The sequence below is a fragment of the Ambystoma mexicanum genome, chromosome 6p (genome assembly GCF_040938575.1).
Source record: "Ambystoma mexicanum isolate Mex_15411 chromosome 6p, UKY_AmexF1_1, whole genome shotgun sequence".
NCBI lineage: Eukaryota > Metazoa > Chordata > Amphibia > Caudata > Ambystomatidae > Ambystoma > Ambystoma mexicanum.
Window position 1 is genome coordinate 484,669,823 of NC_090935.1, and position 22,293 is coordinate 484,692,115.

The 22,293-nt window shown below is 57.9% G+C and overlaps 17 non-coding genes and 2 pseudogenes across 17 annotated transcripts; all 19 read right to left on the reverse strand.

Moving 5' to 3' along the window:
* Positions 1–372: 372 nt before the first annotated feature.
* On the reverse strand, positions 373–536 carry LOC138512425 (U1 spliceosomal RNA). Its single transcript, XR_011281253.1, has one exon. It is a non-coding gene; the product is annotated as a U1 spliceosomal RNA (small nuclear RNA).
* A 930-nt stretch (positions 537–1,466) lies between these two features.
* LOC138512709 (U1 spliceosomal RNA) lies at positions 1,467–1,630 on the reverse strand. The gene has a single exon (XR_011281493.1). It is a non-coding gene; the product is annotated as a U1 spliceosomal RNA (small nuclear RNA).
* Positions 1,631–2,543: 913 nt separating this feature from the next.
* On the reverse strand, positions 2,544–2,707 carry LOC138512427 (U1 spliceosomal RNA). The gene has a single exon (XR_011281254.1). It is a non-coding gene; the product is annotated as a U1 spliceosomal RNA (small nuclear RNA).
* Positions 2,708–3,649: 942 nt separating this feature from the next.
* Positions 3,650–3,813, reverse strand: LOC138512428 (U1 spliceosomal RNA). Its single transcript, XR_011281255.1, has one exon. It is a non-coding gene; the product is annotated as a U1 spliceosomal RNA (small nuclear RNA).
* A 948-nt stretch (positions 3,814–4,761) lies between these two features.
* On the reverse strand, positions 4,762–4,925 carry LOC138512429 (U1 spliceosomal RNA). Its single transcript, XR_011281256.1, has one exon. It is a non-coding gene; the product is annotated as a U1 spliceosomal RNA (small nuclear RNA).
* A 942-nt stretch (positions 4,926–5,867) lies between these two features.
* On the reverse strand, positions 5,868–6,031 carry LOC138512430 (U1 spliceosomal RNA). The gene has a single exon (XR_011281257.1). It is a non-coding gene; the product is annotated as a U1 spliceosomal RNA (small nuclear RNA).
* A 945-nt stretch (positions 6,032–6,976) lies between these two features.
* Positions 6,977–7,140, reverse strand: LOC138512431 (U1 spliceosomal RNA). The gene has a single exon (XR_011281258.1). It is a non-coding gene; the product is annotated as a U1 spliceosomal RNA (small nuclear RNA).
* Positions 7,141–8,078: 938 nt separating this feature from the next.
* LOC138512432 (U1 spliceosomal RNA) lies at positions 8,079–8,242 on the reverse strand. Its single transcript, XR_011281259.1, has one exon. It is a non-coding gene; the product is annotated as a U1 spliceosomal RNA (small nuclear RNA).
* A 917-nt stretch (positions 8,243–9,159) lies between these two features.
* On the reverse strand, positions 9,160–9,323 carry LOC138512434 (U1 spliceosomal RNA). The gene has a single exon (XR_011281261.1). It is a non-coding gene; the product is annotated as a U1 spliceosomal RNA (small nuclear RNA).
* Positions 9,324–10,259: 936 nt separating this feature from the next.
* LOC138512435 (U1 spliceosomal RNA) lies at positions 10,260–10,423 on the reverse strand. Its single transcript, XR_011281262.1, has one exon. It is a non-coding gene; the product is annotated as a U1 spliceosomal RNA (small nuclear RNA).
* A 942-nt stretch (positions 10,424–11,365) lies between these two features.
* LOC138512436 (U1 spliceosomal RNA) lies at positions 11,366–11,529 on the reverse strand. Its single transcript, XR_011281263.1, has one exon. It is a non-coding gene; the product is annotated as a U1 spliceosomal RNA (small nuclear RNA).
* Positions 11,530–12,475: 946 nt separating this feature from the next.
* On the reverse strand, positions 12,476–12,639 carry LOC138512438 (U1 spliceosomal RNA). The gene has a single exon (XR_011281264.1). It is a non-coding gene; the product is annotated as a U1 spliceosomal RNA (small nuclear RNA).
* Positions 12,640–13,590: 951 nt separating this feature from the next.
* LOC138512439 (U1 spliceosomal RNA) lies at positions 13,591–13,754 on the reverse strand. Its single transcript, XR_011281265.1, has one exon. It is a non-coding gene; the product is annotated as a U1 spliceosomal RNA (small nuclear RNA).
* Positions 13,755–14,690: 936 nt separating this feature from the next.
* On the reverse strand, positions 14,691–14,854 carry LOC138512441 (U1 spliceosomal RNA). Its single transcript, XR_011281266.1, has one exon. It is a non-coding gene; the product is annotated as a U1 spliceosomal RNA (small nuclear RNA).
* Positions 14,855–15,805: 951 nt separating this feature from the next.
* On the reverse strand, positions 15,806–15,943 carry LOC138512755 (U1 spliceosomal RNA; annotated as a pseudogene).
* A 1,831-nt stretch (positions 15,944–17,774) lies between these two features.
* LOC138512757 (U1 spliceosomal RNA) lies at positions 17,775–17,912 on the reverse strand (annotated as a pseudogene).
* Positions 17,913–19,759: 1,847 nt separating this feature from the next.
* LOC138512453 (U1 spliceosomal RNA) lies at positions 19,760–19,923 on the reverse strand. The gene has a single exon (XR_011281268.1). It is a non-coding gene; the product is annotated as a U1 spliceosomal RNA (small nuclear RNA).
* Positions 19,924–20,866: 943 nt separating this feature from the next.
* Positions 20,867–21,030, reverse strand: LOC138512457 (U1 spliceosomal RNA). The gene has a single exon (XR_011281270.1). It is a non-coding gene; the product is annotated as a U1 spliceosomal RNA (small nuclear RNA).
* Positions 21,031–21,977: 947 nt separating this feature from the next.
* On the reverse strand, positions 21,978–22,141 carry LOC138512458 (U1 spliceosomal RNA). The gene has a single exon (XR_011281271.1). It is a non-coding gene; the product is annotated as a U1 spliceosomal RNA (small nuclear RNA).
* Between the last annotated feature and the right edge of the window lie 152 nt (positions 22,142–22,293).

Consider the following 22,293-nt stretch of genomic DNA (forward strand, 5'->3'; position numbering starts at 1 on the left):
CGCTCCCAAACGCGGTCAGACCCCTCGCCGGGCAGAGCCCTCGCCGGGCCCAGGCCGAGGGGGCTTGGCAAGGCTAGCAGCCCGCAAAGGCCAGGGTGAGGCTGAAGGGGCGACAGGCCTGCAGCCCTGGGAAAGGCTGCAGGGCCTGGCCGGCCTTCCGACAAGACGGGGCCTTCTGCCACCTCCCTGGGCCAGCCTCCAGAGTGGGGAGACAGTGATCTCCCAGCATCCCTTTCGGCAGAGGGCTTTGCATGAGGCATGCCATCTGTAGGCCAGGGCTCCATAGTGCAGGACAGCCAGGCCTGGAGCAGCAACAGCAACCAGCAGGCCGACAAGTCATTTTTTTTTGTTCTATTTTTTGAAACCAAAGATCAGGGGAAAGCGCGAACGCAGTCCCCCACTACCAGAAATTATGCAGTCGAGTATCCCGCATTTGGGGACATCGCAGGGGTCAGCACATCCGGTGTGCAATGGATGAGCCTCACCCTGGGAGAACCACCTTAGTGATCATGGTGTCTCCCCTGCCAGGTAAGTATGAGTTGGTTCAGGAACAGCACGGCTGGCCCCTCTTGTGTGGCACTGGAGACACAGGGTGGCATCGTGCGGAACGGCTTTCCCACAATGCTCAGTTTCCAGCGAGATTTGCATCTGGTGATGGCAGCCGGCCGCCCACCCATCGTACAGGCCCAAAAAGGGAGGGGGAAGGCCTTTTGTTGCTTGGCATTTGTATTTTTTTCGACCCTTTCTTTTTCTGCTGCAGCTCCTTCTTCTCCTCCTCCTCCTCCTCCTCCGTACGGCTTGGCTTTTGTTTTTTTTTTTCTATCCCCCTTTCTTTTTCTGCTGCTCTTCTTCTGCTCCTCCTCCTCCTCCTCCTCCTCCTCCGGTCGCCCCTTTCGCCCAGGGTCAGAGGCCAGCAGGGCCCTGTGTTGTTGCGCATGCTTGCAGTCGTTCCTTCTCTGGCATAGTCAGTGTCGTCCGGGGTGCCTGCTGGTGGAAAGAGAAGCAGAAATCAATTCATGTGGGCATAGAGCAAACCAGGCCTAAGGCCTTTGGGAGCAGGGTATCGCGCCCCAAGCCCCTCACGCCTTCCCGAACGCTCCCAAACGCGGTCAGACCCCTCGCCGGGCAGAGCCCTCGCCGGGCCCAGGCCGAGGGGGCTTGGCAAGGCTAGCAGCCCGCAAAGGCCAGGGTGAGGCTGAAGGGGCGACAGGCCTGCAGCCCTGGGAAAGGCTGCAGGGCCTGGCCGGCCTTCCGACAAGACGGGGCCTTCTGCCACCTCCCTGGGCCAGCCTCCAGAGTGGGGAGACAGTGATCTCCCAGCATCCCTTTCGGCAGAGGGCTTTGCATGAGGCATGCCATCTGTAGGCCAGGGCTCCATAGTGCAGGACAGCCAGGCCTGGAGCAGCAACAGCAACCAGCAGGCCGACAAGTCATTTTTTTTTGTTCTATTTTTTGAAACCAAAGATCAGGGGAAAGCGCGAACGCAGTCCCCCACTACCAGAAATTATGCAGTCGAGTATCCCGCATTTGGGGACATCTCAGAGGTCAGCACATCCGGTGTGCAATGGATGAGCCTCACCCTGGGAGAACCACCTTAGTGATCATGGTGTCTCCCCTGCCAGGTAAGTATGAGTTGGTTCAGGAACAGCACGGCTGGCCCCTCTTGTGTGGCACTGGAGACACAGGGTGGCATCGTGCGGAACGGCTTTCCCACAATGCTCCGTTTCCAGCGAGATTTGCATCTGGTGATGGCAGCCGGCCGCCCACCCATCGTACAGGCCCAAAAAGGGAGGGGGAAGGCCTTTTGTTGCTTGGCATTTGTATTTTTTTCGACCCTTTCTTTTTCTGCTGCAGCTCCTTCTTCTCCTCCTCCTCCTCCTCCTCCTCCGTACGGCTTGGCTTTTGTTTTTTTTTTTCTATCCCCCTTTCTTTTTCTGCTGCTCTTCTTCTGCTCCTCCTCCTCCTCCGGTCCCCCCTTTCGCCCAGGGTCAGAGGCCAGCAGGGCCCTGTGTTGTTGCGCATGCTTGCAGTCGTTCCTTCTCTGGCATAGTCAGTGTCGTCCGGGGTGCCTGCTGGTGGAAAGAGAAGCAGAAATCAATTCATGTGGGCATAGAGCAAACCAGGCCTAAGGCCTTTGGGAGCAGGGTATCGCGCCCCAAGCCCCTCACGAACGCTCCCAAACGCGGTCAGACCCCTCGCCGGGCAGAGCCCTCGCCGGGCCCAGGCCGAGGGGGCTTGGCAAGGCTAGCAGCCCGCAAAGGCCAGGGTGAGGCTGAAGGGGCGACAGGCCTGCAGCCCTGGGAAAGGCTGCAGGGCCTGGCCGGCCTTCCGACAAGACGGGGCCTTCTGCCACCTCCCTGGGCCAGCCTCCAGAGTGGGGAGACAGTGATCTCCCAGCATCCCTTTCGGCAGAGGGCTTTGCATGAGGCATGCCATCTGTAGGCCAGGGCTCCATAGTGCAGGACAGCCAGGCCTGGAGCAGCAACAGCAACCAGCAGGCCGACAAGTCATTTTTTTTTGTTCTATTTTTTGAAACCAAAGATCAGGGGAAAGCGCGAACGCAGTCCCCCACTACCAGAAATTATGCAGTCGAGTATCCCGCATTTGGGGACATCGCAGGGGTCAGCACATCCGGTGTGCAATGGATGAGCCTCACCCTGGGAGAACCACCTTAGTGATCATGGTGTCTCCCCTGCCAGGTAAGTATGAGTTGGTTCAGGAACAGCACGGCTGGCCCCTCTTGTGTGGCACTGGAGACACAGGGTGGCATCGTGCGGAACGGCTTTCCCACAATGCTCCGTTTCCAGCGAGATTTGCATCTGGTGATGGCAGCCGGCCGCCCACCCATCGTACAGGCCCAAAAAGGGAGGGGGAAGGCCTTTTGTTGCTTGGCATTTGTATTTTTTTCGACCCTTTCTTTTTCTGCTGCAGCTCCTTCTTCTCCTCCTCCTCCTCCTCCTCCTCCGTACGGCTTGGCTTTTGTTTTTTTTTTTCTATCCCCCTTTCTTTTTCTGCTGCTCTTCTTCTGCTCCTCCTCCTCCTCCTCCTCCTCCTCCTCCTCCTCCGGTCGCCCCTTTCGCCCAGGGTCAGAGGCCAGCAGGGCCCTGTGTTGTTGCGCATGCTTGCAGTCGTTCCTTCTCTGGCATAGTCAGTGTCGTCCGGGGTGCCTGCTGGTGGAAAGAGAAGCAGAAATCAATTCATGTGGGCATAGAGCAAACCAGGCCTAAGGCCTTTGGGAGCAGGGTATCGCGCCCCAAGCCCCTCACGCCTTCCCGAACGCTCCCAAACGCGGTCAGACCCCTCGCCGGGCAGAGCCCTCGCCGGGCCCAGGCCGAGGGGGCTTGGCAAGGCTAGCAGCCCGCAAAGGCCAGGGTGAGGCTGAAGGGGCGACAGGCCTGCAGCCCTGGGAAAGGCTGCAGGGCCTGGCCGGCCTTCCGACAAGACGGGGCCTTCTGCCACCTCCCTGGGCCAGCCTCCAGAGTGGGGAGACAGTGATCTCCCAGCATCCCTTTCGGCAGAGGGCTTTGCATGAGGCATGCCATCTGTAGGCCAGGGCTCCATAGTGCAGGACAGCCAGGCCTGGAGCAGCAACAGCAACCAGCAGGCCGACAAGTCATTTTTTTTTGTTCTATTTTTTGAAACCAAAGATCAGGGGAAAGCGCGAACGCAGTCCCCCACTACCAGAAATTATGCAGTCGAGTATCCCGCATTTGGGGACATCGCAGGGGTCAGCACATCCGGTGTGCAATGGATGAGCCTCACCCTGGGAGAACCACCTTAGTGATCATGGTGTCTCCCCTGCCAGGTAAGTATGAGTTGGTTCAGGAACAGCACGGCTGGCCCCTCTTGTGTGGCACTGGAGACACAGGGTGGCATCGTGCGGAACGGCTTTCCCACAATGCTCAGTTTCCAGCGAGATTTGCATCTGGTGATGGCAGCCGGCCGCCCACCCATCGTACAGGCCCAAAAAGGGAGGGGGAAGGCCTTTTGTTGCTTGGCATTTGTATTTTTTTCGACCCTTTCTTTTTCTGCTGCAGCTCCTTCTTCTCCTCCTCCTCCTCCTCCTCCGTACGGCTTGGCTTTTGTTTTTTTTTTTCTATCCCCCTTTCTTTTTCTGCTGCTCTTCTTCTGCTCCTCCTCCTCCTCCTCCTCCTCCTCCTCCTCCTCCTCCTCCTCCGGTCGCCCCTTTCGCCCAGGGTCAGAGGCCAGCAGGGCCCTGTGTTGTTGCGCATGCTTGCAGTCGTTCCTTCTCTGGCATAGTCAGTGTCGTCCGGGGTGCCTGCTGGTGGAAAGAGAAGCAGAAATCAATTCATGTGGGCATAGAGCAAACCAGGCCTAAGGCCTTTGGGAGCAGGGTATCGCGCCCCAAGCCCCTCACGCCTTCCCGAACGCTCCCAAACGCGGTCAGACCCCTCGCCGGGCAGAGCCCTCGCCGGGCCCAGGCCGAGGGGGCTTGGCAAGGCTAGCAGCCCGCAAAGGCCAGGGTGAGGCTGAAGGGGCGACAGGCCTGCAGCCCTGGGAAAGGCTGCAGGGCCTGGCCGGCCTTCCGACAAGACGGGGCCTTCTGCCACCTCCCTGGGCCAGCCTCCAGAGTGGGGAGACAGTGATCTCCCAGCATCCCTTTCGGCAGAGGGCTTTGCATGAGGCATGCCATCTGTAGGCCAGGGCTCCATAGTGCAGGACAGCCAGGCCTGGAGCAGCAACAGCAACCAGCAGGCCGACAAGTCATTTTTTTTTGTTCTATTTTTTGAAACCAAAGATCAGGGGAAAGCGCGAACGCAGTCCCCCACTACCAGAAATTATGCAGTCGAGTATCCCGCATTTGGGGACATCGCAGGGGTCAGCACATCCGGTGTGCAATGGATGAGCCTCACCCTGGGAGAACCACCTTAGTGATCATGGTGTCTCCCCTGCCAGGTAAGTATGAGTTGGTTCAGGAACAGCACGGCTGGCCCCTCTTGTGTGGCACTGGAGACACAGGGTGGCATCGTGCGGAACGGCTTTCCCACAATGCTCCGTTTCCAGCGAGATTTGCATCTGGTGATGGCAGCCGGCCGCCGACCCATCGTACAGGCCCAAAAAGGGAGGGGGAAGGCCTTTTGTTGCTTGGCATTTGTATTTTTTTCGACCCTTTCTTTTTCTGCTGCAGCTCCTTCTTCTCCTCCTCCTCCTCCTCCTCCTCCGTACGGCTTGGCTTTTGTTTTTTTTTTTCTATCCCCCTTTCTTTTTCTGCTGCTCTTCTTCTGCTCCTCCTCCTCCTCCTCCTCCTCCTCCTCCTCCTCCGGTCGCCCCTTTCGCCCAGGGTCAGAGGCCAGCAGGGCCCTGTGTTGTTGCGCATGCTTGCAGTCGTTCCTTCTCTGGCATAGTCAGTGTCGTCCGGGGTGCCTGCTGGTGGAAAGAGAAGCAGAAATCAATTCATGTGGGCATAGAGCAAACCAGGCCTAAGGCCTTTGGGAGCAGGGTATCGCGCCCCAAGCCCCTCACGCCTTCCCGAACGCTCCCAAACGCGGTCAGACCCCTCGCCGGGCAGAGCCCTCGCCGGGCCCAGGCCGAGGGGGCTTGGCAAGGCTAGCAGCCCGCAAAGGCCAGGGTGAGGCTGAAGGGGCGACAGGCCTGCAGCCCTGGGAAAGGCTGCAGGGCCTGGCCGGCCTTCCGACAAGACGGGGCCTTCTGCCACCTCCCTGGGCCAGCCTCCAGAGTGGGGAGACAGTGATCTCCCAGCATCCCTTTCGGCAGAGGGCTTTGCATGAGGCATGCCATCTGTAGGCCAGGGCTCCATAGTGCAGGACAGCCAGGCCTGGAGCAGCAACAGCAACCAGCAGGCCGACAAGTCATTTTTTTTTGTTCTATTTTTTGAAACCAAAGATCAGGGGAAAGCGCGAACGCAGTCCCCCACTACCAGAAATTATGCAGTCGAGTATCCCGCATTTGGGGACATCGCAGGGGTCAGCACATCCGGTGTGCAATGGATGAGCCTCACCCTGGGAGAACCACCTTAGTGATCATGGTGTCTCCCCTGCCAGGTAAGTATGAGTTGGTTCAGGAACAGCACGGCTGGCCCCTCTTGTGTGGCACTGGAGACACAGGGTGGCATCGTGCGGAACGGCTTTCCCACAATGCTCAGTTTCCAGCGAGATTTGCATCTGGTGATGGCAGCCGGCCGCCCACCCATCGTACAGGCCCAAAAAGGGAGGGGGAAGGCCTTTTGTTGCTTGGCATTTGTATTTTTTTCGACCCTTTCTTTTTCTGCTGCAGCTCCTTCTTCTCCTCCTCCTCCTCCTCCTCCGTACGGCTTGGCTTTTGTTTTTTTTTTTCTATCCCCCTTTCTTTTTCTGCTGCTCTTCTTCTGCTCCTCCTCCTCCTCCTCCTCCTCCTCCTCCTCCTCCTCCTCCGGTCGCCCCTTTCGCCCAGGGTCAGGGGCCAGCAGGGCCCTGTGTTGTTGCGCATGCTTGCAGTCGTTCCTTCTCTGGCATAGTCAGTGTCGTCCGGGGTGCCTGCTGGTGGAAAGAGAAGCAGAAATCAATTCATGTGGGCATAGAGCAAACCAGGCCTAAGGCCTTTGGGAGCAGGGTATCGCGCCCCAAGCCCCTCACGCCTTCCCGAACGCTCCCAAACGCGGTCAGACCCCTCGCCGGGCAGAGCCCTCGCCGGGCCCAGGCCGAGGGGGCTTGGCAAGGCTAGCAGCCCGCAAAGGCCAGGGTGAGGCTGAAGGGGCGACAGGCCTGCAGCCCTGGGAAAGGCTGCAGGGCCTGGCCGGCCTTCCGACAAGACGGGGCCTTCTGCCTCCTCCCTGGGCCAGCCTCCAGAGTGGGGAGACAGTGATCTCCCAGCATCCCTTTCGGCAGAGGGCTTTGCATGAGGCATGCCATCTGTAGGCCAGGGCTCCATAGTGCAGGACAGCCAGGCCTGGAGCAGCAACAGCAACCAGCAGGCCGACAAGTCATTTTTTTTTGTTCTATTTTTTGAAACCAAAGATCAGGGGAAAGCGCGAACGCAGTCCCCCACTACCAGAAATTATGCAGTCGAGTATCCCGCATTTGGGGACATCGCAGGGGTCAGCACATCCGGTGTGCAATGGATGAGCCTCACCCTGGGAGAACCACCTTAGTGATCATGGTGTCTCCCCTGCCAGGTAAGTATGAGTTGGTTCAGGAACAGCACGGCTGGCCCCTCTTGTGTGGCACTGGAGACACAGGGTGGCATCGTGCGGAACGGCTTTCCCACAATGCTCCGTTTCCAGCGAGATTTGCATCTGGTGATGGCAGCCGGCCGCCCACCCATCGTACAGGCCCAAAAAGGGAGGGGGAAGGCCTTTTGTTGCTTGGCATTTGTATTTTTTTCGACCCTTTCTTTTTCTGCTGCAGCTCCTTCTTCTCCTCCTCCTCCTCCTCCTCCTCCGTACGGCTTGGCTTTTGTTTTTTTTTTCTATCCCCCTTTCTTTTTCTGCTGCTCTTCTTCTGCTCCTCCTCCTCCTCCTCCTCCTCCTCCTCCTCCGGTCGCCCCTTTCGCCCAGGGTCAGAGGCCAGCAGGGCCCTGTGTTGTTGCGCATGCTTGCAGTCGTTCCTTCTCTGGCATAGTCAGTGTCGTCCGGGGTGCCTGCTGGTGGAAAGAGAAGCAGAAATCAATTCATGTGGGCATAGAGCAAACCAGGCCTAAGGCCTTTGGGAGCAGGGTATCGCGCCCCAAGCCCCTCACGCCTTCCCGAACGCTCCCAAACGCGGTCAGACCCCTCGCCGGGCAGAGCCCTCGCCGGGCCCAGGCCGAGGGGGCTTGGCAAGGCTAGCAGCCCGCAAAGGCCAGGGTGAGGCTGAAGGGGCGACAGGCCTGCAGCCCTGGGAAAGGCTGCAGGGCCTGGCCGGCCTTCCGACAAGACGGGGCCTTCTGCCACCTCCCTGGGCCAGCCTCCAGAGTGGGGAGACAGTGATCTCCCAGCATCCCTTTCGGCAGAGGGCTTTGCATGAGGCATGCCATCTGTAGGCCAGGGCTCCATAGTGCAGGACAGCCAGGCCTGGAGCAGCAACAGCAACCAGCAGGCCGACAAGTCATTTTTTTTTGTTCTATTTTTTGAAACCAAAGATCAGGGGAAAGCGCGAACGCAGTCCCCCACTACCAGAAATTATGCAGTCGAGTATCCCGCATTTGGGGACATCGCAGGGGTCAGCACATCCGGTGTGCAATGGATGAGCCTCACCCTGGGAGAACCACCTTAGTGATCATGGTGTCTCCCCTGCCAGGTAAGTATGAGTTGGTTCAGGAACAGCACGGCTGGCCCCTCTTGTGTGGCACTGGAGACACAGGGTGGCATCGTGCGGAACGGCTTTCCCACAATGCTCAGTTTCCAGCGAGATTTGCATCTGGTGATGGCAGCCGGCCGCCCACCCATCGTACAGGCCCAAAAAGGGAGGGGGAAGGCCTTTTGTTGCTTGGCATTTGTATTTTTTTCGACCCTTTCTTTTTCTGCTGCAGCTCCTTCTTCTCCTCCTCCTCCTCCTCCTCCGTACGGCTTGGCTTTTGTTTTTTTTTTTCTATCCCCCTTTCTTTTTCTGCTGCTCTTCTTCTGCTCCTCCTCCTCCTCCTCCTCCTCCTCCTCCGGTCGCCCCTTTCGCCCAGGGTCAGAGGCCAGCAGGGCCCTGTGTTGTTGCGCATGCTTGCAGTCGTTCCTTCTCTGGCATAGTCAGTGTCGTCCGGGGTGCCTGCTGGTGGAAAGAGAAGCAGAAATCAATTCATGTGGGCATAGAGCAAACCAGGCCTAAGGCCTTTGGGAGCAGGGTATCGCGCCCCAAGCCCCTCACGCCTTCCCGAACGCTCCCAAACGCGGTCAGACCCCTCGCCGGGCCCAGGCCGAGGGGGCTTGGCAAGGCTAGCAGCCCGCAAAGGCCAGGGTGAGGCTGAAGGGGCGACAGGCCTGCAGCCCTGGGAAAGGCTGCAGGGCCTGGCCGGCCTTCCGACAAGACGGGGCCTTCTGCCACCTCCCTGGGCCAGCCTCCAGAGTGGGGAGACAGTGATCTCCCAGCATCCCTTTCGGCAGAGGGCTTTGCATGAGGCATGCCATCTGTAGGCCAGGGCTCCATAGTGCAGGACAGCCAGGCCTGGAGCAGCAACAGCAACCAGCAGGCCGACAAGTCATTTTTTTTTGTTCTATTTTTTGAAACCAAAGATCAGGGGAAAGCGCGAACGCAGTCCCCCACTACCAGAAATTATGCAGTCGAGTATCCCGCATTTGGGGACATCGCAGGGGTCAGCACATCCGGTGTGCAATGGATGAGCCTCACCCTGGGAGAACCACCTTAGTGATCATGGTGTCTCCCCTGCCAGGTAAGTATGAGTTGGTTCAGGAACAGCACGGCTGGCCCCTCTTGTGTGGCACTGGAGACACAGGGTGGCATCGTGCGGAACGGCTTTCCCACAATGCTCCGTTTCCAGCGAGATTTGCATCTGGTGATGGCAGCCGGCCGCCCACCCATCGTACAGGCCCAAAAAGGGAGGGGGAAGGCCTTTTGTTGCTTGGCATTTGTATTTTTTTCGACCCTTTCTTTTTCTGCTGCAGCTCCTTCTTCTCCTCCTCCTCCTCCTCCTCCTCCGTACGGCTTGGCTTTTGTTTTTTTTTTTCTATCCCCCTTTCTTTTTCTGCTGCTCTTCTTCTGCTCCTCCTCCTCCTCCTCCTCCTCCTCCTCCGGTCGCCCCTTTCACCCAGGGTCAGAGGCCAGCAGGGCCCTGTGTTGTTGCGCATGCTTGCAGTCGTTCCTTCTCTGGCATAGTCAGTGTCGTCCGGGGTGCCTGCTGGTGGAAAGAGAAGCAGAAATCAATTCATGTGGGCATAGAGCAAACCAGGCCTAAGGCCTTTGGGAGCAGGGTATCGCGCCCCAAGCCCCTCACGCCTTCCCGAACGCTCCCAAACGCGGTCAGACCCCTCGCCGGGCAGAGCCCTCGCCGGGCCCAGGCCGAGGGGGCTTGGCAAGGCTAGCAGCCCGCAAAGGCCAGGGTGAGGCTGAAGGGGCGACAGGCCTGCAGCCCTGGGAAAGGCTGCAGGGCCTGGCCGGCCTTCCGACAAGACGGGGCCTTCTGCCACCTCCCTGGGCCAGCCTCCAGAGTGGGGAGACAGTGATCTCCCAGCATCCCTTTCGGCAGAGGGCTTTGCATGAGGCATGCCATCTGTAGGCCAGGGCTCCATAGTGCAGGACAGCCAGGCCTGGAGCAGCAACAGCAACCAGCAGGCCGACAAGTCATTTTTTTTTGTTCTATTTTTTGAAACCAAAGATCAGGGGAAAGCGCGAACGCAGTCCCCCACTACCAGAAATTATGCAGTCGAGTATCCCGCATTTGGGGACATCGCAGGGGTCAGCACATCCGGTGTGCAATGGATGAGCCTCACCCTGGGAGAACCACCTTAGTGATCATGGTGTCTCCCCTGCCAGGTAAGTATGAGTTGGTTCAGGAACAGCACGGCTGGCCCCTCTTGTGTGGCACTGGAGACACAGGGTGGCATCGTGCGGAACGGCTTTCCCACAATGCTCCGTTTCCAGCGAGATTTGCATCTGGTGATGGCAGCCGGCCGCCCACCCATCGTACAGGCCCAAAAAGGGAGGGGGAAGGCCTTTTGTTGCTTGGCATTTGTATTTTTTTCGACCCTTTCTTTTTCTGCTGCAGCTCCTTCTTCTCCTCCTCCTCCTCCTCCTCCTCCGTACGGCTTGGCTTTTGTTTTTTTTTTTCTATCCCCCTTTCTTTTTCTGCTGCTCTTCTTCTGCTCCTCCTCCTCCTCCTCCTCCTCCTCCTCCTCCTCCGGTCGCCCCTTTCGCCCAGGGTCAGAGGCCAGCAGGGCCCTGTGTTGTTGCGCATGCTTGCAGTCGTTCCTTCTCTGGCATAGTCAGTGTCGTCCGGGGTGCCTGCTGGTGGAAAGAGAAGCAGAAATCAATTCATGTGGGCATAGAGCAAACCAGGCCTAAGGCCTTTGGGAGCAGGGTATCGCGCCCCAAGCCCCTCACGCCTTCCCGAACGCTCCCAAACGCGGTCAGACCCCTCGCCGGGCAGAGCCCTCGCCGGGCCCAGGCCGAGGGGGCTTGGCAAGGCTAGCAGCCCGCAAAGGCCAGGGTGAGGCTGAAGGGGCGACAGGCCTGCAGCCCTGGGAAAGGCTGCAGGGCCTGGCCGGCCTTCCGACAAGACGGGGCCTTCTGCCACCTCCCTGGGCCAGCCTCCAGAGTGGGGAGACAGTGATCTCCCAGCATCCCTTTCGGCAGAGGGCTTTGCATGAGGCATGCCATCTGTAGGCCAGGGCTCCATAGTGCAGGACAGCCAGGCCTGGAGCAGCAACAGCAACCAGCAGGCCGACAAGTCATTTTTTTTTGTTCTATTTTTTGAAACCAAAGATCAGGGGAAAGCGCGAACGCAGTCCCCCACTACCAGAAATTATGCAGTCGAGTATCCCGCATTTGGGGACATCGCAGGGGTCAGCACATCCGGTGTGCAATGGATGAGCCTCACCCTGGGAGAACCACCTTAGTGATCATGGTGTCTCCCCTGCCAGGTAAGTATGAGTTGGTTCAGGAACAGCACGGCTGGCCCCTCTTGTGTGGCACTGGAGACACAGGGTGGCATCGTGCGGAACGGCTTTCCCACAATGCTCCGTTTCCAGCGAGATTTGCATCTGGTGATGGCAGCCGGCCGCCCACCCATCGTACAGGCCCAAAAAGGGAGGGGGAAGGCCTTTTGTTGCTTGGCATTTGTATTTTTTTCGACCCTTTCTTTTTCTGCTGCAGCTCCTTCTTCTCCTCCTCCTCCTCCTCCTCCTCCTCCGTACGGCTTGGCTTTTGTTTTTTTTTTTTCTATCCCCCTTTCTTTTTCTGCTGCTCTTCTTCTGCTCCTCCTCCTCCTCCTCCTCCTCCTCCTCCTCCTCCGGTCGCCCCTTTCGCCCAGGGTCAGAGGCCAGCAGGGCCCTGTGTTGTTGCGCATGCTTGCAGTCGTTCCTTCTCTGGCATAGTCAGTGTCGTCCGGGGTGCCTGCTGGTGGAAAGAGAAGCAGAAATCAATTCATGTGGGCATAGAGCAAACCAGGCCTAAGGCCTTTGGGAGCAGGGTATCGCGCCCCAAGCCCCTCACGCCTTCCCGAACGCTCCCAAACGCGGTCAGACCCCTCGCCGGGCAGAGCCCTCGCCGGGCCCAGGCCGAGGGGGCTTGGCAAGGCTAGCAGCCCGCAAAGGCCAGGGTGAGGCTGAAGGGGCGACAGGCCTGCAGCCCTGGGAAAGGCTGCAGGGCCTGGCCGGCCTTCCGACAAGACGGGGCCTTCTGCCACCTCCCTGGGCCAGCCTCCAGAGTGGGGAGACAGTGATCTCCCAGCATCCCTTTCGGCAGAGGGCTTTGCATGAGGCATGCCATCTGTAGGCCAGGGCTCCATAGTGCAGGACAGCCAGGCCTGGAGCAGCAACAGCAACCAGCAGGCCGACAAGTCATTTTTTTTTGTTCTATTTTTTGAAACCAAAGATCAGGGGAAAGCGCGAACGCAGTCCCCCACTACCAGAAATTATGCAGTCGAGTATCCCGCATTTGGGGACATCGCAGGGGTCAGCACATCCGGTGTGCAATGGATGAGCCTCACCCTGGGAGAACCACCTTAGTGATCATGGTGTCTCCCCTGCCAGGTAAGTATGAGTTGGTTCAGGAACAGCACGGCTGGCCCCTCTTGTGTGGCACTGGAGACACAGGGTGGCATCGTGCGGAACGGCTTTCCCACAATGCTCCGTTTCCAGCGAGATTTGCATCTGGTGATGGCAGCCGGCCGCCCACCCATCGTACAGGCCCAAAAAGGGAGGGGGAAGGCCTTTTGTTGCTTGGCATTTGTATTTTTTTCGACCCTTTCTTTTTCTGCTGCAGCTCCTTCTTCTCCTCCTCCTCCTCCTCCTCCTCCGTACGGCTTGGCTTTTTTTTTTTTTTTTCTATCCCCCTTTCTTTTTCTGCTGCTCTTCTTCTGCTCCTCCTCCTCCTCCTCCTCCTCCTCCTCCTCCTCCTCCTCCTCCGGTCGCCCCTTTCGCCCAGGGTCAAAGGCCAGCAGGGCCCTGTGTTGTTGCGCATGCTTGCAGTCGTTCCTTCTCTGGCATAGTCAGTGTCGTCCGGGGTGCCTGCTGGTGGAAAGAGAAGCAGAAATCAATTCATGTGGGCATAGAGCAAACCAGGCCTAAGGCCTTTGGGAGCAGGGTATCGCGCCCCAAGCCCCTCACGCCTTCCCGAACGCTCCCAAACGCGGTCAGACCCCTCGCCGGGCAGAGCCCTCGCCGGGCCCAGGCCGAGGGGGCTTGGCAAGGCTAGCAGCCCGCAAAGGCCAGGGTGAGGCTGAAGGGGCGACAGGCCTGCAGCCCTGGGAAAGGCTGCAGGGCCTGGCCGGCCTTCCGACAAGACGGGGCCTTCTGCCACCTCCCTGGGCCAGCCTCCAGAGTGGGGAGACAGTGATCTCCCAGCATCCCTTTCGGCAGAGGGCTTTGCATGAGGCATGCCATCTGTAGGCCAGGGCTCCATAGTGCAGGACAGCCAGGCCTGGAGCAGCAACAGCAACCAGCAGGCCGACAAGTCATTTTTTTTTGTTCTATTTTTTGAAACCAAAGATCAGGGGAAAGCGCGAACGCAGTCCCCCACTACCAGAAATTATGCAGTCGAGTATCCCGCATTTGGGGACATCGCAGGGGTCAGCACATCCGGTGTGCAATGGATGAGCCTCACCCTGGGAGAACCACCTTAGTGATCATGGTGTCTCCCCTGCCAGGTAAGTATGAGTTGGTTCAGGAACAGCACGGCTGGCCCCTCTTGTGTGGCACTGGAGACACAGGGTGGCATCGTGCGGAACGGCTTTCCCACAATGCTCCGTTTCCAGCGAGATTTGCATCTGGTGATGGCAGCCGGCCGCCCACCCATCGTACAGGCCCAAAAAGGGAGGGGGAAGGCCTTTTGTTGCTTGGCATTTGTATTTTTTTCGACCCTTTCTTTTTCTGCTGCAGCTCCTTCTTCTCCTCCTCCTCCTCCTCCTCCTCCGTACGGCTTGGCTTTTGTTTTTTTTTTTCTATCCCCCTTTCTTTTTCTGCTGCTCTTCTTCTGCTCCTCCTCCTCCTCCTCCTCCTCCTCCTCCGGTCGCCCCTTTCGCCCAGGGTCAGAGGCCAGCAGGGCCCTGTGTTGTTGCGCATGCTTGCAGTCGTTCCTTCTCTGGCATAGTCAGTGTCGTCCGGGGTGCCTGCTGGTGGAAAGAGAAGCAGAAATCAATTCATGTGGGCATAGAGCAAACCAGGCCTAAGGCCTTTGGGAGCAGGGTATCGCGCCCCAAGCCCCTCACGCCTTCCCGAACGCTCCCAAACGCGGTCAGACCCCTCGCCGGGCAGAGCCCTCGCCGGGCCCAGGCCGAGGGGGCTTGGCAAGGCTAGCAGCCCGCAAAGGCCAGGGTGAGGCTGAAGGGGCGACAGGCCTGCAGCCCTGGGAAAGGCTGCAGGGCCTGGCCGGCCTTCCGACAAGACGGGGCCTTCTGCCACCTCCCTGGGCCAGCCTCCAGAGTGGGGAGACAGTGATCTCCCAGCATCCCTTTCGGCAGAGGGCTTTGCATGAGGCATGCCATCTGTAGGCCAGGGCTCCATAGTGCAGGACAGCCAGGCCTGGAGCAGCAACAGCAACCAGCAGGCCGACAAGTCATTTTTTTTTGTTCTATTTTTTGAAACCAAAGATCAGGGGAAAGCGCGAACGCAGTCCCCCACTACCAGAAATTATGCAGTCGAGTATCCCGCATTTGGGGACATCGCAGGGGTCAGCACATCCGGTGTGCAATGGATGAGCCTCACCCTGGGAGAACCACCTTAGTGATCATGGTGTCTCCCCTGCCAGGTAAGTATGAGTTGGTTCAGGAACAGCACGGCTGGCCCCTCTTGTGTGGCACTGGAGACACAGGGTGGCATCGTGCGGAACGGCTTTCCCACAATGCTCCGTTTCCAGCGAGATTTGCATCTGGTGATGGCAGCCGGCCGCCCACCCATCGTACAGGCCCAAAAAGGGAGGGGGAAGGCCTTTTGTTGCTTGGCATTTGTATTTTTTTCGACCCTTTCTTTTTCTGCTGCAGCTCCTTCTTCTCCTCCTCCTCCTCCTCCTCCTCCGTACGGCTTGGCTTTTGTTTTTTTTTTTCTATCCCCCTTTCTTTTTCTGCTGCTCTTCTTCTCCTCCTCCTCCTCCTCCTCCTCCTCCTCCTCCTCCTCCTCCTCCTCCGGTCGCCCCTTTCGCCCAGGGTCAGAGGCCAGCAGGGCCCTGTGTTGTTGCGCATGCTTGCAGTCGTTCCTTCTCTGGCATAGTCAGTGTCGTCCGGGGTGCCTGCTGGTGGAAAGAGAAGCAGAAATCAATTCATGTGGGCATAGAGCAAACCAGGCCTAAGGCCTTTGGGAGCAGGGTATCGCGCCCCAAGCCCCTCACGCCTTCCCGAACGCTCCCAAACGCGGTCAGACCCCTCGCCGGGCAGAGCCCTCGCCGGGCCCAGGCCGAGGGGGCTTGGCAAGGCTAGCAGCCCGCAAAGGCCAGGGTGAGGCTGAAGGGGCGACAGGCCTGCAGCCCTGGGAAAGGCTGCAGGGCCTGGCCGGCCTTCCGACAAGACGGGGCCTTCTGCCACCTCCCTGGGCCAGCCTCCAGAGTGGGGAGACAGTGATCTCCCAGCATCCCTTTCGGCAGAGGGCTTTGCATGAGGCATGCCATCTGTAGGCCAGGGCTCCATAGTGCAGGACAGCCAGGCCTGGAGCAGCAACAGCAACCAGCAGGCCGACAAGTCATTTTTTTTTGTTCTATTTTTTGAAACCAAAGATCAGGGGAAAGCGCGAACGCAGTCCCCCACTACCAGAAATTATGCAGTCGAGTATCCCGCATTTGGGGACATCGCAGGGGTCAGCACATCCGGTGTGCAATGGATGAGCCTCACCCTGGGAGAACCACCTTTTTTTTTTTTTTGTAAAAATATCTTTATTAAGTGCTTAAAGATGATACAAGGGTAATAAATTCAATTCAATAAGAAGACTTTTGTGGCAATTACATTCCCCCCTCAAAGCAGAAGGGGTGGTTTCAATTTTACTTTGGGCATTTGGGTGGGTACATATATATTTTCTGTTCAGAGTCTGTGGTTTACAAAGTGTTCGTATTTTGCCTGAGTAGGCAAAGAGTTCTCTTTTTCTTTATTTTATTTTTGGATGATTGCCTGGGCTGGGGGTTTTACTCAGGGCCCCCATCTTCCAGGCTGTCCTTGATTTCGTAGTCTCTTAGCAGGCCGTGGACCATCCTGCGACAGGCTTCGGTTGTCAGCAGCTCATCATTGAGGACCAGGCGTTTCCTTGCGTAGAGGAGAATGTCCTTCATGCAGCAGAGGATCCTCCAGCCGTTCTGTATTGCCTCTAGTGTGTGGGTCTGTGCAAAGAGTCCATACAGCACAGACTGGTGTATAATGTCTTGGGGTGGGATGTGAGCACTCAACTCAGTGTTCAGGGCCCTGCGCAGTTTCCTTGCAAAGGGGCATGCCCAGAAGAGGTGGTACGCTGTTTCCTCTGCCGGGCACCCCCTTGGGCAGCTCCTGTGTGGGCAGAGGCCCCGTCTGTTCATGAATGCTCGCACAGATAGTGCCCCCCTCACCGTCAGCCAGGCAATGTCCTTGTGAATATTCAGGAGTTTGTTTGATGCCACATTTTCCCACACCTGGGTAACTGTGGCCGCTGGCAGGTCCTCAATGGGATCTGTGGTGTCTTGGGACCGGATCAGGTTGTGGATTGTCCTTGGGTTCCACAATGCAGGCACCACCCCCTGAAGGCCAAAATCTGCGATGAACTTTTCCATCTCCCTGGCATTTGTTATCATGGTGTCTCCCCTGCCAGGTAAGTATGAGTTGGTTCAGGAACAGCACGGCTGGCCCCTCTTGTGTGGCACTGGAGACACAGGGTGGCATCGTGCGGAACGGCTTTCCCACAATGCTCCGTTTCCAGCGAGATTTGCATCTGGTGATGGCAGCCGGCCGCCCACCCATCGTACAGGCCCAAAAAGGGAGGGGGAAGGCCTTTTGTTGCTTGGCATTTGTATTTTTTTCGACCCTTTCTTTTTCTGCTGCAGCTCCTTCTCCTCCTCCTCCTCCGTACGGCTTGGCTTTTGTTTTTTTTTTTCTATCCCCCTTTCTTTTTCTGCTGCTCTTCTTCTGCTCCTCCTCCTCCTCCTCCTCCGGTCCCCCCTTTCGCCCAGGGTCAGAGGCCAGCAGGGCCCTGTGTTGTTGCGCATGCTTGCAGTCGTTCCTTCTCTGGCATAGTCAGTGTCGTCCGGGGTGCCTGCTGGTGGAAAGAGAAGCAGAAATCAATTCATGTGGGCATAGAGCAAACCAGGCCTAAGGCCTTTGGGAGCAGGGTATCGCGCCCCAAGCCCCTCACCGAACGCTCCCAAACGCGGTCAGACCCCTCGCCGGGCAGAGCCCTCGCCGGGCCCAGGCCGAGGGGGCTTGGCAAGGCTAGCAGCCCGCAAAGGCCAGGGTGAGGCTGAAGGGGCGACAGGCCTGCAGCCCTGGGAAAGGCTGCAGGGCCTGGCCGGCCTTCCGACAAGACGGGGCCTTCTGCCACCTCCCTGGGCCAGCCTCCAGAGTGGGGAGACAGTGATCTCCCAGCATCCCTTTCGGCAGAGGGCTTTGCATGAGGCATGCCATCTGTAGGCCAGGGCTCCATAGTGCAGGACAGCCAGGCCTGGAGCAGCAACAGCAACCAGCAGGCCGACAAGTCATTTTTTTTTGTTCTATTTTTTGAAACCAAAGATCAGGGGAAAGCGCGAACGCAGTCCCCCACTACCAGAAATTATGCAGTCGAGTATCCCGCATTTGGGGACATCGCAGGGGTCAGCACATCCGGTGTGCAATGGATGAGCCTCACCCTGGGAGAACCACCTTTTTTTTTTTTTTGTAAAAATATCTTTATTAAGTGCTTAAAGATGATACAAGGGTAATAAATTCAATTCAATAAGAAGACTTTTGTGGCAATTACATTCCCCCCTCAAAGCAGAAGGGGTGGTTTCAATTTTACTTTGGGCATTTGGGTGGGTACATATATATTTTCTGTTCAGAGTCTGTGGTTTACAAAGTGTTCGTATTTTGCCTGAGTAGGCAAAGAGTTCTCTTTTTCTTTATTTTATTTTTGGATGATTGCCTGGGCTGGGGGTTTTACTCAGGGCCCCCATCTTCCAGGCTGTCCTTGATTTCGTAGTCTCTTAGCAGGCCGTGGACCATCCTGCGACAGGCTTCGGTTGTCAGCAGCTCATCATTGAGGACCAGGCGTTTCCTTGCGTAGAGGAGAATGTCCTTCATGCAGCAGAGGATCCTCCAGCCGTTCTGTATTGCCTCTAGTGTGTGGGTCTGTGCAAAGAGTCCATACAGCACAGACTGGTGTATAATGTCTTGGGGTGGGATGTGAGCACTCAACTCAGTGTTCAGGGCCCTGCGCAGTTTCCTTGCAAAGGGGCATGCCCAGAAGAGGTGGTACGCTGTTTCCTCTGCCGGGCACCCCCTTGGGCAGCTCCTGTGTGGGCAGAGGCCCCGTCTGTTCATGAATGCTCGCACAGATAGTGCCCCCCTCACCGTCAGCCAGGCAATGTCCTTGTGAATATTCAGGAGTTTGTTTGATGCCACATTTTCCCACACCTGGGTAACTGTGGCCGCTGGCAGGTCCTCAATGGGATCTGTGGTGTCTTGGGACCGGATCAGGTTGTGGATTGTCCTTGGGTTCCACAATGCAGGCACCACCCCCTGAAGGCCAAAATCTGCAATGAACTTTTCCATCTCCCTGGCATTTGTTATCATGGTGTCTCCCCTGCCAGGTAAGTATGAGTTGGTTCAGGAACAGCACGGCTGGCCCCTCTTGTGTGGCACTGGAGACACAGGGTGGCATCGTGCGGAACGGCTTTCCCACAATGCTCCGTTTCCAGCGAGATTTGCATCTGGTGATGGCAGCCGGCCGCCCACCCATCGTACAGGCCCAAAAAGGGAGGGGGAAGGCCTTTTGTTGCTTGGCATTTGTATTTTTTTCGACCCTTTCTTTTTCTGCTGCAGCTCCTTCTTCTCCTCCTCCTCCTCCTCCTCCGTACGGCTTGGCTTTTGTTTTTTTTTTTCTATCCCCCTTTCTTTTTCTGCTGCTCTTCTTCTGCTCCTCCTCCTCCTCCTCCTCCGGTCCCCCCTTTCGCCCAGGGTCAGAGGCCAGCAGGGCCCTGTGTTGTTGCGCATGCTTGCAGTCGTTCCTTCTCTGGCATAGTCAGTGTTGTCCGGGGTGCCTGCTGGTGGAAAGAGAAGCAGAAATCAATTCATGTGGGCATAGAGCAAACCAGGCCTAAGGCCTTTGGGAGCAGGGTATCGCGCCCCAAGCCCCTCACGCCTTCCCGAACGCTCCCAAACGCGGTCAGACCCCTCGCCGGGCAGAGCCCTCGCCGGGCCCAGGCCGAGGGGGCTTGGCAAGGCTAGCAGCCCGCAAAGGCCAGGGTGAGGCTGAAGGGGCGACAGGCCTGCAGCCCTGGGAAAGGCTGCAGGGCCTGGCCGGCCTTCCGACAAGACGGGGCCTTCTGCCACCTCCCTGGGCCAGCCTCCAGAGTGGGGAGACAGTGATCTCCCAGCATCCCTTTCGGCAGAGGGCTTTGCATGAGGCATGCCATCTGTAGGCCAGGGCTCCATAGTGCAGGACAGCCAGGCCTGGAGCAGCAACAGCAACCAGCAGGCCGACAAGTCATTTTTTTTTGTTCTATTTTTTGAAACCAAAGATCAGGGGAAAGCGCGAACGCAGTCCCCCACTACCAGAAATTATGCAGTCGAGTATCCCGCATTTGGGGACATCGCAGGGGTCAGCACATCCGGTGTGCAATGGATGAGCCTCACCCTGGGAGAACCACCTTAGTGATCATGGTGTCTCCCCTGCCAGGTAAGTATGAGTTGGTTCAGGAACAGCACGGCTGGCCCCTCTTGTGTGGCACTGGAGACACAGGGTGGCATCGTGCGGAACGGCTTTCCCACAATGCTCCGTTTCCAGCGAGATTTGCATCTGGTGATGGCAGCCGGCCGCCCACCCATCGTACAGGCCCAAAAAGGGAGGGGGAAGGCCTTTTGTTGCTTGGCATTTGTATTTTTTTCGACCCTTTCTTTTTCTGCTGCAGCTCCTTCTTCTCCTCCTCCTCCTCCTCCTCCTCCGTACGGCTTGGCTTTTGTTTTTTTTTTTTCTATCCCCCTTTCTTTTTCTGCTGCTCTTCTTCTGCTCCTCCTCCTCCTCCTCCTCCTGCTCCTCCTCCTCCGGTCGCCCCTTTCGCCCAGGGTCAGAGGCCAGCAGGGCCCTGTGTTGTTGCGCATGCTTGCAGTCGTTCCTTCTCTGGCATAGTCAGTGTCGTCCGGGGTGCCTGCTGGTGGAAAGAGAAGCAGAAATCAATTCATGTGGGCATAGAGCAAACCAGGCCTAAGGCCTTTGGGAGCAGGGTATCGCGCCCCAAGCCCCTCACGCCTTCCCGAACGCTCCCAAACGCGGTCAGACCCCTCGCCGGGCAGAGCCCTCGCCGGGCCCAGGCCGAGGGGGCTTGGCAAGGCTAGCAGCCCGCAAAGGCCAGGGTGAGGCTGAAGGGGCGACAGGCCTGCAGCCCTGGGAAAGGCTGCAGGGCCTGGCCGGCCTTCCGACAAGACGGGGCCTTCTGCCACCTCCCTGGGCCAGCCTCCAGAGTGGGGAGACAGTGATCTCCCAGCATCCCTTTCGGCAGAGGGCTTTGCATGAGGCATGCCATCTGTAGGCCAGGGCTCCATAGTGCAGGACAGCCAGGCCTGGAGCAGCAACAGCAACCAGCAGGCCGACAAGTCATTTTTTTTTGTTCTATTTTTTGAAACCAAAGATCAGGGGAAAGCGCGAACGCAGTCCCCCACTACCAGAAATTATGCAGTCGAGTATCCCGCATTTGGGGACATCGCAGGGGTCAGCACATCCGGTGTGCAATGGATGAGCCTCACCCTGGGAGAACCACCTTAGTGATCATGGTGTCTCCCCTGCCAGGTAAGTATGAGTTGGTTCAGGAACAGCACGGCTGGCCCCTCTTGTGTGGCACTGGAGACACAGGGTGGCATCGTGCGGAATGGCTTTCCCACAATGCTCAGTTTCCAGCGAGATTTGCATCTGGTGATGGCAGCCGGCCGCCCACCCATCGTACAGGCCCAAAAAGGGAGGGGGAAGGCCTTTTGTTGCTTGGCATTTGTATTTTTTTCGACCCTTTCTTTTTCTGCTGCAGCTCCTTCTTCTCCTCCTCCTCCTCCTCCTCCGTACGGCTTGGCTTTTGTTTTTTTTTTCTATCCCCCTTTCTTTTTCTGCTGCTCTTCTTCTGCTCCTCCTCCTCCTCCTCCTCCTCCTCCTCCTCCTCCTCCTCCTCCGGTCGCCCCTTTCGCCCAGGGTCAGAGGCCAGCAGGGCCCTGTGTTGTTGCGCATGCTTGCAGTCGTTCCTTCTCTGGCATAGTCAGTGTCGTCCGGGGTGCCTGCTGGTGGAAAGAGAAGCAGAAATCAATTCATGTGGGCATAGAGCAAACCAGGCCTAAGGCCTTTGGGAGCAGGGTATCGCGCCCCAAGCCCCTCACGCCTTCCCGAACGCTCCCAAACGCGGTCAGACCCCTCGCCGGGCAAAGCCCTCGCCGGGCCCAGGCCGAGGGGGCTTGGCAAGGCTAGCAGCCCGCAAAGGCCAGGGTGAGGCTGAAGGGGCGACAGGCCTGCAGCCCTGGGAAAGGCTGCAGGGCCTGGCCGGCCTTCCGACAAGACGGGGCCTTCTGCCACCTCCCTGGGCCAGCCTCCAGAGTGGGGAGACAGTGATCTCCCAGCATCCCTTTCGGCAGAGGGCTTTGCATGAGGCATGCCATCTGTAGGCCAGGGCTCCATAGTGCAGGACAGCCAGGCCTGGAGCAGCAACAGCAACCAGCAGGCCGACAAGTCATTTTTTTTTGTTCTATTTTTTGAAACCAAAGATCAGGGGAAAGCGCGAACGCAGTCCCCCACTACCAGAAATTATGCAGTCGAGTATCCCGCATTTGGGGACATCGCAGGGGTCAGCACATCCGGTGTGCAATGGATGAGCCTCACCCTGGGAGAACCACCTTAGTGATCATGGTGTCTCCCCTGCCAGGTAAGTATGAGTTGGTTCAGGAACAGCACGGCTGGCCCCTCTTGTGTGGCACTGGAGACACAGGGTGGCATCGTGCGGAACGGCTTTCCCACAATGCTCCGTTTCCAGCGAGATTTGCATCTGGTGATGGCAGCCGGCCGCCCACCCATCGTACAGGCCC